Below are 15,140 nucleotides of genomic sequence, written 5' to 3' on the forward strand. Positions count from 1 at the left end.
CCTACTTCCTACCTCAAAACGATCCACAGTTCTAAACAGCTGGCTAAAGTCCATATGGATGCTGTCTAATGGTGTCAGACTGTAGACCCTAACAAAAAGGGGAAAGAAGTTGGTTTTCTCCTCAGGAGGCCAAGTTAACTACAGAACACAACACTCTTTGTTCATAGTTGCTTAAACATTCATGCCTTAAAACTTGCCAGCCTAACATCAACCAGTCTGAAGTTCCCAGACATCCCAAAACTCCAACTCTCCAACAATGGAAATCATGACACAGAATGAAGATGTCTGTTGTATAAAGCTGGTCACAACAGCACAGTTCCACAGGGGACTCATTCTAAAACCATCCAATAGGGCCCCAAAAGAAAACCTTCAAAAATAATGTATTGGGTTGAACCCTATGAAATTGCTATTTTCTTTTTTTTTTCTTTTTTCTTTTTCTTTTTTCTTTTTCTTTTTCTTTTCTTTTTTTTTTTTTTGAGATTGAGTCTCACTCTGTCACCCAGGCTAGAGTGCAGTGGCACAATCTTGGCTCGCTGCAACCTCCGCCTCCCGGGTTCAAGTGATTCTCCCACCTCAGCCTCTTGAGAAGCTGGGATTACAGGTGCGCACCACCATGTGTGGCTAATTTTTTGTATTTTAGTAGAGATGGGGCTTCACCATGTTGCCCAGGCTGGTCTCGAACTCCTGAGCTCAGGCAATCCGCCCACCTTGGCCTCCCAAAGTGCTAGGATTACAGGCATTAGCCACCCCGCCCAGCCGAAATTGCTATTTTCATAGGTCAATAATAGTCAAATATCAACAATTTTATATGGTCACAACCAAATACACCTGGGAAGCACTGATTTTCAAAGTGAGGTCCATAGACCCCTGGGAGGTCCCAGAGATCCTTTCAGGAGGAACTGTGAGGTCAAAATCACTTTCATAAGAATCCTAAGATGTTATTTGCCTTTTTCACCTGTGGACATTTTCCTTGACAGTGCAAAAGCAATGGTAGGTCATCACTGGCCATTACAGAAATGCAAATCAAAACCACAATGAGATACCATCTCACACCAGTTAGAATGGCAATCATTAAAAAGTCAGGAAACAACAGATGCTGGAGAGGATGTGGAGAAATAGGAACGCTTTTACACTGTTGGTTGGAGTGTAAATTAGTTCAACCATTGTGGAAGACAGTATAGCGATTCCTCAAGGATCTAGAACAAGAAATACCATTTGACTCAGCAGTCCCATTACTGGATATATACCCAAAGGATTATAAATCATGCTGCTATAAAGACACATGCACATGTATGTTTATTGCGGCACTATTCACAATAGCAAATACTTGGAACCAACCCAAATGCCCATCAATGATAGACAGGATAAAGAAAATGTGGCACATATACACCATGAAATACTATGCAGCCATAAAAAAGGATGAGTTCATGTCCTTTGCAGGAACATGGATGAAGCTGGAAACCATCACTCTCAGCAAACTGACACAGGAACAGAAAACCAAACACTGCATGTTCTCACTCATAAGTGGGAGTTGAACAATGAGAACACATGGACACAGGGAGGGGAGCATCACACATCAGAGCCTGTCAGGGGGTGGAGGGCTAGGGGATGGAGAGCATTAGGAGAAATACCTAATGTAGATGATGGGTTGATGGGTGCAGCAAACCACCATGGCACCTGTATACCTATGTAACAAACCTGCATGTTCTGCACATGTATCCCAGAACTTAAAGTATAATAATAATTTAAAAAAAGACTCAAAAAAAAAAGCAATGGTGGGTCAAGTTATATGAAGCTGAATTTACTTCATTTACTTCAACTAAAACAACAGATTGCAGCCGACTGAATGTGAGAATCCAGCTGTCTCTTATTAAGCCAAGCATTAAAGAGATTTGCAAAAATGCTAAACAGTGCCCTTCCCACTGATTTTTTTTTTTTAATATTTTTCAGCCAGGCATGATGGCTCACACCTGTTATCTCAGCTCTTTAGGAGGCTGAAGCGGGAAGATTGCTTGAGGCCAGGTATTTGAGACCAGCTTGGGTAACACAGCAAGACTTTGTCTCCAGAAAAATAAACTTTTTTTAATTAGCCGGAAGCAGTGGCACGCACACCTTGTAGTCCCAGCTAAGGCAGGAAGATGGCTTGAGCCCAAGAGTTTGAGGCTGCAGGGGTCACACCACTGCGCTCTAGCCTGGGCAACAAATTGAGACCCTGTCTCTCTTTACCAAAAAAAGAAAAAAATCATAAAAAAGCCTTTTATTTATGTCAACAAGTAGTGGGTTTATTATAGTGTAATGCATTAATAAATATTTTTAGGTATCAGTTTTAGTTTCTCATATGGAAAGTATCATTATATAAACAAAATAACATATATGTGTTAACACACGTGTGTGTGTGTGTGTGTGTGTGTATTCCACATAAACAAAAAGTCTCAGGTATTCTGTAATTTTTAAAAGTACAGAAGATTCCTGGCTGGGCATGGTGGCTCACGCCTGTAATCCCAACACTTTGGGAGCCCGAGGCGGGTGGATCACTTGCGTCCAGGAGTTCCAGACCAGCCTGGCCAATATGAAGAAAACCCATCTCTACAAAAAACACAAATTAGCCGGGCATGGTGGCGCATGCCTGCAATCCCAGCTACTAGGGAGGCTGAGGCAGGAGAATCGCTTGATTCCGGGAGGTGGAGGTTACAGTGAGCTGAGATCACACCACTGCACTCCAGCCTGGGCAACAGAGTGAGACTCTGTCAAAAAAAAAAAAAAAAAAAAGAAAGAAAGAAAGAAGAAAAAGAGAGGTAGGGAGGGAGGGAGGTGGAGAGAGAGAGAGAGAGAGAAAGAGAAAGAAAGAAGGAAAGAGAAAGAAAGAAAAAGAAAGAAAGAAAGAAAAGAAAAGAAAAATACAAAAGATTTCTAAGACCAAAAATTTTGAGAATGACTGCATTAGGACAATCTATGGAGAAATATACAGGAAACTAAGTGTTAAGGATATTGGAAAGAAAGTGGCTGAAATGATAGTCCTGAAACCTTGACTTAATGAGAAGAGAAAAGAAAAGGAAGGGAAGATTCGAGGAAATGCGCAAGGCCCGGCAGTGCCCTGAGGCTAGAGCACAGGTGTAGCGGGCACTCCAGAGGGGGCCAGAGGTCCCAATCTCGGGGTGGGCTGTTTGAATTTCTAATGCAAAGATAGGACCTATCGGGGATGATCGAGATCTGGGAGGTCTCCACCTTGGTGGAGGTGGAAGAGGCGGAGGGAAGAACGTTCCTGGGAAAAGTGGCTGCATATGTCCCCCTAAAATCACCAACTTGCCCAGAGGACACTGTGTCTGCAGGGGTGTGGATGTGATGGGGGCGCGCCTGTACAGGTGAGCGCGATGCTTCGCCGAGGTGAACGGGACAGGTACACGCGTGGGGTGGGATGGAGTGTTCATATATGTGGCGTGTGATATGTACTGAGGGGACGTGGGGTACACTCGGATGAGGGGTCTGTGGACATATTCGTGACGCATGTGGGTATCGCTGGTGTCCCGAGGCGGGGAGGGAGAATGCGGAGCGCGTGCGTGCGGGGGGCGTCCAGTGTCCCTGAACCTGGCGTGTGGGGGCTGGAGCTTATTGGGAGGCGAGGGAGGTGGCCAGGGGAGCCGGGACCGTGCGTGTGGCCAGGCCGGTAGCGCCCAGTAAGCTCCACCCGCGGGCGCTCCCCGTGCTTCCCCGCCCCTGAACCTGCTCCCTCCCAGTCGGTCTCGCCGCGCTCGCCGGGTGTCCCAGTGTCACCAACACTCGGCCGCCGCCGCCAGCTTGGCGCGCACCGCCGCCTCCGCCACCGCCGACAGCGCGCATCCTCCGTGTCCCCGCTCCGCCGCCCGAGCAGGTATGACGGCGACCCCTGGCTCGCACCCGGTCTCCCGCGCGCTGCCCGGAGTCCCTGCGCGCGCGCCTTCTCCTGCCCAACCCCGGCCCGCGCGCTCCTGTCCCGGCCTCAGTTTCCCACGGGAGGGCGCTTGGGTGCCTGTCTGAGGCGCCTGGGACCCGGCCTGGGGACTGAACGGGTTGGGGGCGGAGGGGAGAGCTGGAGGCTGGGAAAAGCCCCCAGGGTGCAGAAGGCGGACGGGGCGAGGGTCCCCGGCGTGTCTGGGACGTCAGAGACGGCGGCAAAGTCCTGGCACGGAGTGGGCGGGGCGAGAGGTTGTTCAAGAGGTGACAGCAATGAAACTCGAGAGCGCTTTCTACGTGCTGGGCACAGCGCAGCAGAGCGCCTGGCTCAAACGACCTAACTTCGCTCACAGGGCATCCCTGTGGGGTGGTTCTCTTGCTGTCCCCATTTTGCAGAGGTGCAAACTGAGGGTCAGAGGGTGGGGAAGCTTCCCTACGTCCCAGGAACAAGTTGCTGAGCTCAGATTTGAACCCAGGCAGTCCGACCCTGGAGCCTACCTCGTGGGCTGTCAGTGGCGTCCGGGGAACGTGGGTTTCATTTGGGGTGATGTGGTGGAGGAGGCCAGATCCGAACGCCCTGCAGTTGTCGGCGCTGAGGATTCTCAAGTGCTAAGTTGATGTCTGGACAATGTCATAGGGCTTAGGTGTGCTGTGGAGGGAAAGGGTCTGGGATATGGTACAGGGACATTCTCACTCTAGCGTGGAGGGGGAAAATGAGGCACAGAGTTTAGGGAGGAAGCAGCAGAGACCTCCAGTCCACAAAAGGCACATCTTCCCACTTACCTCCACCAGGGAGCAGGGGCAGAACAACCAAGACTGGCTTTGGTCCCTGGCAGCCCAGCTCTCACAAAGCCGGGTGGATGGGTCTGAAAGCTCCCAGAGACCTGAGCACCCCTGTCTCAGATCCCAGCATCCGTGAGTGACCCAACCTGCCTACCCATTGAACTGTGTAATTCCATGCAGAACACAGGGATCCATTCTTCTTCCTCTGTAATCTTCCACCCCTGCCCTCCCAGCTCCCCAAAGGTAACCACCTTCATAATTTGGAGTGTTTCCTTCTAGACCCTTTCCCCCACCTACACAGTCATATATACAGAGCCATAGAAAATATGTAACATACTTAGTAATGTAGTAATGTTGTAGGTGGATATTTAATAGAAATGATACAACCCTTGGGAGGCTGAGGAGGGCGGATCACTTGAGGTCAGGAGTTTGAGACCAGCCCAGCCTACATGGTGAAACCCCATTTCTACAAAAAAAAAAAAAAAAAAAAAAAAATTAGCCGGGCATTGTGGCATGTGCCTGTAATCCCAGCTACTCAGGAGGCTGACGCAGGTGGATCGCTTGAACCCGGGAGGTGGAGGTTGCAGTGAGCTGAGATGGCACCATTGCACTCTAGCCTGAGTGAAAGAGCGAGACTCTGTTTCAAAAAAATAGAACTAGAAGTAGAAATGGTACAACCCACCTATGTCATTCTGCAACTTGAGCTCTCTCATCACCAGTTATCCATGCTGCTGCATATAAACCCAGCTTCTTTATTTAAACTGCTGCATGGATTCCCGCCCTGGATAATGCCTACTGATGGGAATTTAGGTGACAAAAATTTTCAGGTTGGTTTTTATTTCAGCATCTTCTATAAATTGTTATCTCTGGGTTAAGTTCAATTTATTTTTCTTTATCCTAAACTAACTTCACAGGATCTGAATTTAGGGGATGAGGTCCTCTCTTTTCCACTGCTCACATACAGACCCATGAATGCACACACACACACACATACACACACATGCACACATATGTGTACATATGCATGTTCACACACAAGCACACACGGGCACACATACATGAGACATACACACAAGCAAGTGTACATGCATGCATACACACACACAGGTGTGTGCACACACCCCTATTCTGTCTATGACCAAGGACAAACACCACACTTTCTCTAGCTGCAGTCTCTGCAGGTCCCTAAGGCTGGGACTCAGCCAGGCCACTAGTTCTGCCTGGCCATGCCCCAATGGGCAGAGGTTCCACCGGGGCCACCTCCAGGGGTTCTCTCTAGATGCCCTCCAAAGCCAAACTCAGCCTCCAATAGCAGACAGAAGGAGTTGAGAACCACGGACTGGCAGATTGGACTGTCCAGGGTCCTGTTTGTGTACCACAAACTATAGGTCCAGGCTGTGGCCTAAAGAGAGTGTGTTTGCTGTAGACTGACAGGACCCTTAAAAGTTTGGTGGAACCCATGATCTGGGTTGATGACAAGCTAGAATCAGAGACACTACATTATAATCCCAGATTCACCCCTTCCTAGTTCAGGCAATTCCCTTCCCCTCCCTGAGCCGTAGTTTTCACATCTGTAAAATGGGCATGATAATAATGGCACCCTCCCCAAACTGTTAGGTGGATTACTGGGGTGATGTTAATAAAATGCTTAGGGACTCATCAGCATCAGTAAGCAGGAAGTCTTTTCCTGAACAGGGGAGACCTGGAGATGGCCCTTGGGTGGTGGGGGGATGCAGGGGTGATACCTAGAGCCACTGTTTGTGACTTCATCCACACCCCAAGTACAGACCAGAGGGTCCTTTGCACTGAGCCCTGAGCCAAAGAAGAGATTTCCGCTTGTTGAGAGCCAAGCCCAGCTTACTGTGGAGTCCAGAAGTGTCATGTTACTAACAAAAGGCCTAAGGTGTGCCTGGTCCTGGGTTAAGACACAGAAATGAAGTGAGCTGAGGTGCTCCCCTTTGGAATACAGGAGAGAGCAAAAGTCACAAAGAAGGCCTGTGGACTTTTAAATTTTTAGATTATTCCCAAGATTTTAAAAATCAGTTCATATAAGACTCCATATTTCTGGATCCTCTTGAGATATCAGTAAAGCTGGCAATGGCCAGGCATGGTGGCTCACACCTGTAATCCCAGCACTTTCGGAGACCAAGGAGGGTGGGTTGTTTGAGCTTAGGAGATCGAGACCAGCGAGTTGCTTGAGCTTAGGAGATCAATATCAGTCTGAGCAACATGGCAAAAACCCATCTCTACCAAATATATATATATATATTTTTATATATAAATAAATATATGTTATATATAATATATATTATATATAAATAAATATATGTTATATATAAATATATATATTATATATAAATAAATATATGTTATATATAAATATATATATTATATATAAATAAATATATGTTATACACAAATATATGTTATATATAAATATATATATTATATATAAATAAATATATGTTATATATAAATATATATTATACATAAATAAATATGTTATATATAATATATATATTATATATATATTATATATAATATAATTATTTATATATAATTTATATATAAATATAAAATTATATATAAATTAATATGTATTTATATATATAAATTTATATATAAATATATAAATATAATATATATTTTTATATATAAATTTATATATATGTTATATTTATATATATAAATTTATATATAAATATAATATATATTATATATAAATATAATATATATTATATATATAAATATTATATATATATATATATATATATATATATATAAAACCTGGGTGTGGTGGCATGTACCTACAGTCCCAGCTACAGGAGAAGCTGAGGTGAGAGGCTCCCCTGAGCCCACGAGGTTGAGACTACAGTGAGCTGTGATCACACAGTTGTACTCCAGCTTGGGCAACAGAGTGAGACCCTGCCTCAAAAAAGGAAAAGAAAGAAAGAAAAGAAAAGCTGGCAACTCCGGGCCAGACACTCAGCTGCCCCCTTACATGGAGCAGGCACCCTGCAGGGCATGACAGTCCCTACCTGGCCCACCCCTCATTCATAAAGAGCAGCTAATATAAAAGGTAACACCACAGACTCCACAGCCAATCTCTATCTCCCAGCTATGCAGTGGATTAATTACAAGTTTCAGGCCAGGCGCAGTGGCTCATGCCTGTAATCCCAACACTTTGGGAGGCTGAGGCGGGTGGATCACCTGAGTTCAGGAGTTCGAGACCAGCCTGGCCAATGGGGTGAAACTCCATCTCTAGTAAAAATACAGAAATTAGCTGGGCATGGTGGTGGGTGCCTGTAGTCCCAGCTACTTGGGAAGCTGAAGTGGGAGAATCGCTTGAACCCAGAAGGTGGAGATTGCGATGAGCCGAGATTGCATCATTGCACTCTAGCCTGGGAGACAAGAGCGAAACTCTGTCAAAAAAAAAAAAAAAAACAAAAACCTATGTTTCAAGCAAATTGTTTAGCATTTTTTGTGACTCCATTTCCTTATGGGTAAAACAGGCATAATAAATAGCACTTGCCTCAAACGGTTATGTTGGGCATTAAATGAGTCAACACACATGAACCCCTTAGTACAGTGCCTGACTCAAGTAAACACTGTCTAACCATTGCTGATGCTGATGCTGATACTGGTGGTGTTATCAGCACCTGCCTGGCCCCTGTAACAGTGGATTATACTCCAATTATACTCCTTATAAAATGTGGTAGGAACATAAGTAAGGGAGGGAGGAAGGAAGGAAAGTAACTCTTTGAGCCCCTTCTTCAAGTAAGATGCTGCAATACCTTTTCTGGCCAAGGACAAGAAGGGAACATTTAAAGGAAAGGTTCAAAGAAAAGGGCTTTTTAAGGTGGGTTTTAAAGGATGCATAGGAGTTCTTCTGGAGCAGTGGAGTGAGAAAAGCATTCCACACAGAGGAAACAGCCTTTACAAAAGCCTAGAGGCATGACCAAAGGAAGTATGTTTAAGAAGTGATGTAGTCTGTTGTCACTTTGTAGTAGGGTGAGTAGGAGGAAAGATAGGAAGATGTATGTGGAGAGTGAGAAAAGGAACTTGAGGCCATGACGGGGCGTGAGGCAGGAATAGGGATGAGCATTTCTTGAGTAACTAGTGTGTGCAGGTTCTCCTGTAATCATCACCCCTGTAGTCGTCATAATGCCCTGGGAGTCACGTTTTGTGATCTCTGTTCTACAGATGAGTTAGACTGAGGCTCAAGAAGAGTAAACCACTTGCCCAAAATCTTGCAGTAGGTCAGTGGTACAGCTGGAGTTGGACACCAAATCTGTCTGATTCAAAGCATGTGAGCCCTTGCTGAGCCTCAGTTTTCTCACTGTAAAGTGGAACTAGTACTAAAAAAACCCACTCTACAAGTGTGCTGGGAAGGTTCGAAGACAGAGTGAATGCACTGCACAGTTCCTAGCATAGAATCTAGCACACAGCAACTGCTGCCGTTATTTTGACTGGAATGAAGCCTGTGCTCCTTTTTTTTTTTTTTTTTTGGCGGTTGTGGGGTGGTGGGGGGAATGGAGTTTCATTCTTGTCACCCAGGCTGGAGTGCAATGGTGTGATCTCGGCTCACTGCAACCTCCACTTCCCGGGTTCAAGCGATGCTCCTGCCTCAGCCTCCCAAGTAGCTGGGATTACAGGAGTCCGCCACCATGCCCAGCTAATTTTTGTATTTTTAGTAAAGACGAGGTTTCACCATGTTGGCCAAGCTGGTCTCGAACTCCTGACCTCAGGTGATCTGCCCACCTCGGCCTCCCAAAGTGCTGGGATTACAGGCGTGAGCCACTGCGCTTGGCTGCCTGTGCTCCTTTATGCCCCTTGACCTAACTCACATGGTAGACCAGCCTTAGATGGGGGATCCCAGGGAGTGAATGACCTAAGCCAGTGGGTCGTCAAAGTGTAGTCCCCCCACCAGCAGCATAATCATCACCTGAGCTTGTTGGAAATGCCAGGCGCAGTGGCCATCGCCTGTAATCCCAACTGCTTGCAAGGCTGAGGCAGGAGGACCACTTGAGCCCAGGAGTTCAAGACCAGCCCAAGCAACATAGCAAGACCCTACAAAAAAATTCAAAAATTAGCCGGGTGTAGTGGCACATGCCCGTAGTCCCAGCTATTTGGGAGGCTGAGGTGAGAGGATTGCTTCAGCCCAGGAGGTTGAGGCTGCAATGAGCTATGATCATCTGATTGCACCCCAGCCTGGGCAACAGAGAGAGACCTTTTCTCAAAAAATAATGAATTTTGGTGTGGTGGCGCATGCCTGTAGTCCCAGCTACTCACAAGGCTGAAGTGGAAGGATTGATTGAGCCCAGGAGTTTGAAGCTGAAGTTAGCTGTGATCATCGGGCTACACTCCAGCCTGGGTGACAGAGCAAGACTCTGTCTCTAAAAAAGTAAAAAGAAAGAAAGACATGCAGAGTACAAGCCGGGTGCAGTGGCTCCCACCTGGAATCCCAGCACCCAGAGAGGCTGAGGTGAGAGGATCAATTGAGGCCAGGAGTTCAAGACTAGACTGAACAACATAGCAAGACTCCATCTCTGTACAAAATTTAAAAATTATCCAGGCATGGTGGTGCACACCTGTAGTCCTAGCTACTCTGGAGGCTGAGGCAGAAGGGTTGCTTGAGCTCAGGAGTTTGAGGCTGCAGTGAGCCATGATCATGCCATTGTACTCCAGCCTAGGTGATAGAATAAGGCCCTGTCTCTGAAAAACAGAAATGCAGGTTCTCACACTCATCCCAGACTTCCCACATCAGAGACTCTCAGAATGAGCCTTGCAATCTGTATTTTATTTTATTTTATTTCATCTTATCTTATTTGTTTATTTATTTTGAGACAGAGACTGACTGTCACCCAGACTGGAGTGCAGTGGCACGAACTTGGCTCACTGCAACCTCCACCTCAGGTTCAAGCGATTCTCCTGCCTCAGCTTCCCAAGTAGCTGGGATTACAGGTGCCTGCCCCCACACCCACCCAATTCTTGTATTTTTTGTAGAGATGGGGTTTCACCACGTTGGCCAGGTGCCTGCGTCGGCCTCCCAGAGTGCTGGGATTACAGGTGTGAATCACCATGCCTGGCCACGATCTGTATTTTAATAAACTCTCTTAGTGATTCTGAGGGACAGTCAAGTGTGAGAATCACTGGCTTAGTGTAAAACTTCAAATGAGATCTCCTCCAGCCATCTGTGTCTGACTTGCACTAGAAGGGAGGGTGGATGGTGCAGAGTTCTGTCCTCAGCAAAGACATAATCTGGAGGGTATATCATAAGATAAAGGAATGTCCCTCTCAGTCCTGGAGCTTGGAAGAAACCATTTCTTTTTTCAGATAGAAAAGTTGCTAAGGGAGCTGGTGGAGTTCCTAGAACTATTATTCTTCCAAATTTGCTCACCATCCTATACTTACAGCTTCCAGTCTGCCCCCACTTGAGGGCCTGGGGCAAACTTGACTTTTAGAGGAGTTGCTTTCTAGTGAAGACTGCCCCTGACAGCTGAAGACCTGCTCCCACCTCACTATAACTGTATTAGTTAGGGCTCTCTAGAGGGACAGAACTCATAGGATGGATGGATAGATGATAGATAGATAGATAGATAGATAGATAGATAGATAGATAGATAGATAGATAGATGATAGATAGATAGATAGGTAGATAGATAGACAGACAGATAGCTAAAGAGGAGTTTATTAAGTATTAACTCACATGATCACAAGGTCCCACAATAGGCTGTCTGCAAGCTGAGGAGCAGGGAAGCCAGTCCGAGTCCCAAAACAGAAGAACCTGGAGTCCGATGTTTGAGAGCGGGAAGGGTCCAGCATGGGAGAAAGATGTAGCCTAGGAGGCTAGGCCAGTCTAGGCTTTTCACATTTTTCTACCTGCTTTATATACTAGCTGCATTGGCAGCTGATTAGCTGGTGCCCACTCAGATTAAGAGTGGGTCTGCCTTTCCCAGCCCACTGACTCAAATGTTAATCTCCTTTGGCAACACCCTCAGAGACACACCCAGGATCGATACTTTGCATCCTTCAATCCAATCAAGTTGACACTCAGTATTAACCATCGCAGCCACCTTATAAAGAGCCTGTTCCTAGAGGCTCCTCTGTGCCTGTGGGCCTTCTCTCTTGGCCCCCGTGAGAGCATGTGTCAAGGCACAAGTCCTAGGCAGTGGGGAATGATCTCAACTCTACAAAAGGACTATTAAGGAGGCCCCAGGTCAAGCTCAGGTTGGGGACAGTCATATCCTGCAGATGACTTCAAATCAAGAAGCATGCCCCTCCACACATCCTCTTTGAAGCACTGACTAAGAGTCAGAAGGACAAGGCGCGGTGGCTCACACATGTAATTCCAGCACTCAGGAAGGCTGAGGCGAGAGGATTGCTTGAGGCCAGGAGCTTGAGACCAGCCTGGGCAGCATAGTGAGACCCTGCCTCTATTTTAAAAATAAAAATAATAAAAGGCCTTCAAGATTGCTGGGTCTGACTACATAAAAGTTAGTATGTTCTGCATGACCAAAAAAAAAAAACCCCCACATAAACTCAGGCATTCCAAGCTAGTTAAAATATTTGCCACTGTTATGACCAATAATTATTTTATGGATAGGGTTCTTGCAGGCTGAGCACAGTGACTCATGCCTGTAATCCCAGCACTTTGGAAGGCCAAGGTGGGAGGATTGCTTGCTTGAGGCCAGGAGTTTGAGACCAGCCTGGGCAATATAGTGAGACCCCACCTCTATAAAAAAAGAATGATTAGCCAGGCATAATGGCACAAGTCCCAGCTACTTGGGAGGCTGAGGCAGGAAGATGGCTTTTGCCCGGGAGTTGGAGGCTACAGCAAGCTATGATTGCACCACTGCACACCAACTTGGGCAACACAGCGAGACCCTGTCTCAGGAGAAAAAGAAATGTGTTCTTGCAAATCAAAGACTAAATACCCATCGAAAAAGTTAAAGAGCAAAGGCTATAATTTGGTTGATCACAAGAAAAGAAGTATACATTGAATTCACACAGATGAAAAGATTCTCAACTGCACTCCAAAAAAAGAAACCCACAATGATTGTTTTCTGCCTGTCAGGTTGTCGAGTAACACTCAGTGTTGGTGAAGATGCAGGAAAACCAGGACTCTCAAATTCAGCTGGTGAGGGTACAAATTGATGCAAGTTCTTGGCCTAACCCACACCATGGCCCAGCCTCGGATGAGGGAGTCCAGGGAGTGAATGGCCTAGGCCAGTGGTCAGGGTGCAAATCGGTGCAAGCTCTTGGCCTAACTTTGAGGGCGGTTCAGCAAACATGTCAATGCTGAAGATGCACATACCCTATGAATCTGCCATTTCACCCGCAGGAATTGACCCAGTGGTTATCTCTGCATTGGGCACAACTTGTTAGAACAAGGATATTCGGCACTGTGAGAACAAGCAATTGGAACTGGGAGCCACTGGTGGCCCCTTGGCAAATGTGGCCCTTTCCTTTCAGACCTTCAGGACCAATGTAGGCCACATTGTTCCCCTCCACATGCTAGGGAGCTCATTCCTTAGCGAAGATCTGGAAGGAAGACTAAGATCTGGAAAGTCTTCTGTAGCCTCTCTCAAGAGTTACTCCTGATTGGGCTCATTTGAGGACCTTAAGCAGGGGCTGGGTTGCACCCTCCCAAAACTAGCTTTGTCTCACCCACCGGCTGATTCTTGAAATTCCTAGGTGGGTGTCTCACCTACGTCTATGTGTGGAGGTTGTTGATTCTCTAACTGAGCTCAAGATTTGAATCCTGATTGGAAAACACCACCACCATCCCACCTTACCCCTACCCCAGGAGGGATTACCTTTGTCTTTCTCAAGGACTAAGTTTGCACCCCAGCAAGAAGGAGTTGGAGAGGCTTTGGCAGGTTGGGTTAGGGAGCGAGACCACGAAGAGGCTTGGGGTCTGAGGCTGTGGACTTCAAGGCAGGCTTTCAAGGATTGTTTTAGAGATTGGTGGGGAGGGGAAATGTGAAAAGTTTAGAAACATGTCTGGTACATGCCTGGCTCATTAATGGGGCCAGGAGGGGAGTGTTGGAGAGGAAAGGAGATAAGGAAGAGGGGGAGATTTAGCAAGACAGAGAAAGCCCCAAGAGATGGCCATGGACCTGTACAGGGCAGAGACCCCTGCCTCCAGCACCCAACACCCACCCTCCCTCCCTGGTTGCATTTGGGGGTGCGGTGGGGGAGCAGAGGCTGATGTAGGGAGGGGGAGGCCTTCATTACCCCACTACATTGGAGGCAGAGCTTTGCCTGCCCTAGGAGAAGGGACCAGGGGAGTTCTGGTTTACCCCAGGCTGTCTGGGGAGCCGATTCCTGTCCTTAAAACATTTTCTTTCCTTTCTTTCATTTTTGTAGACAGGGTCTCACTATATTGCCCAGGCTGGTCTCAAACTCCTGGCCTCAAGGAATCCTCCCACCTCGAGCTCACAAAGTGTTGGGATTATAGGCATGAGCCACCTCGCCTGGCTCCTTAAAGCATTAAGGGCAAGATTTGGGTGCAGAAGTCTCCCAGTCTCCTTAGCTGTACCAGGACAGGCTGTTTGTTTAGCAGTTAAGAGTTTGGGAGTCAGGCAGACTGGAGTTGGAGCTCAGTTGCAGGACAGGTGGACCCCCACCTGTCCATGGGATAACTTGGTGGGGGGAATTTGAGGGGATCCTGAGGCATTAGCAAGCCAAGTGCACAGCATGCTGACCCCCAGGCACGGGACCCACCCTGGCTATTGCTCTGATAACCTCCAAATGCCTGCTATGCTGGTCCTGCCCTGCTTGGAGAAGGGATGAGGGTAGGGCAATGATGGGAGAGCTCTGGGCTGAGAAGCCAGAAACAGCTTTATCTGCAGAATTCAGGGAAAATTGAAATCTCAGAATCAGGGCCTTGGGTGAGTGGAGAGAGGGCAAAGGTCCGAGTGGATGACAATCTGGTTGGTTACAAGTCGCCGGCTGTTGGAAGAGGAGCCTAGCTGGGCCTCACCTCCCCTGATCCCTTGGCACCAGATGATAGAGAGTGGCGCCATCCTGGCCACAGGATGGTGAGCCCACTGGGCAGATTCCCCTCCCCAACCCTCACAGAAAGCAGAACCTGGTGAAGAGCCATGGTGGAGGGGAAGGAGGCTGCACACTTTCCTACATTTGGGTGGGAAGGGAGAAGATGCTTTCTTTCCCAATACAAAGCAGTTCTCTTTGCAATTCATTCATTCATTCAAAAAGTATTTAGGGAGTGTTTCCTGAGTGCTATGACACTAGTTCACAGGAACCGAAACACTTAGAGGCAAGGTTTTATGTGTTTTGTTTACTGCTATTGTCCAAATTCCCAGTAGATGCTCAGTGAACATTTATTGAATGAATAAATGAATGAATGATGGATGGATGGATGCATATCAGCATTGGGCTAGACACTGAAAATACAGTGG

The 15,140-nt window shown here is 46.9% G+C and overlaps 1 protein-coding gene across 2 annotated transcripts in view; it reads left to right on the top strand.

The window, feature by feature from the left end:
• The first annotated feature begins 3,732 nt into the window (after window positions 1-3,732).
• The window catches only part of SCNN1B (sodium channel epithelial 1 subunit beta), a 79,387-nt gene continuing 67,979 nt past the window's right edge, over window positions 3,733-15,140 (top strand). For both annotated transcript variants that reach the window (XM_055365491.2, XM_055365492.2), the window contains exon 1: window positions 3,733-3,868. The gene's annotated coding sequence lies outside the window, so the exon portion shown is untranslated. The remainder of the gene's footprint in view (window positions 3,869-15,140) is intronic.

Source organism: Gorilla gorilla, chromosome 18, assembly GCF_029281585.2.
Source record: "Gorilla gorilla gorilla isolate KB3781 chromosome 18, NHGRI_mGorGor1-v2.1_pri, whole genome shotgun sequence".
NCBI lineage: Eukaryota > Metazoa > Chordata > Mammalia > Primates > Hominidae > Gorilla > Gorilla gorilla.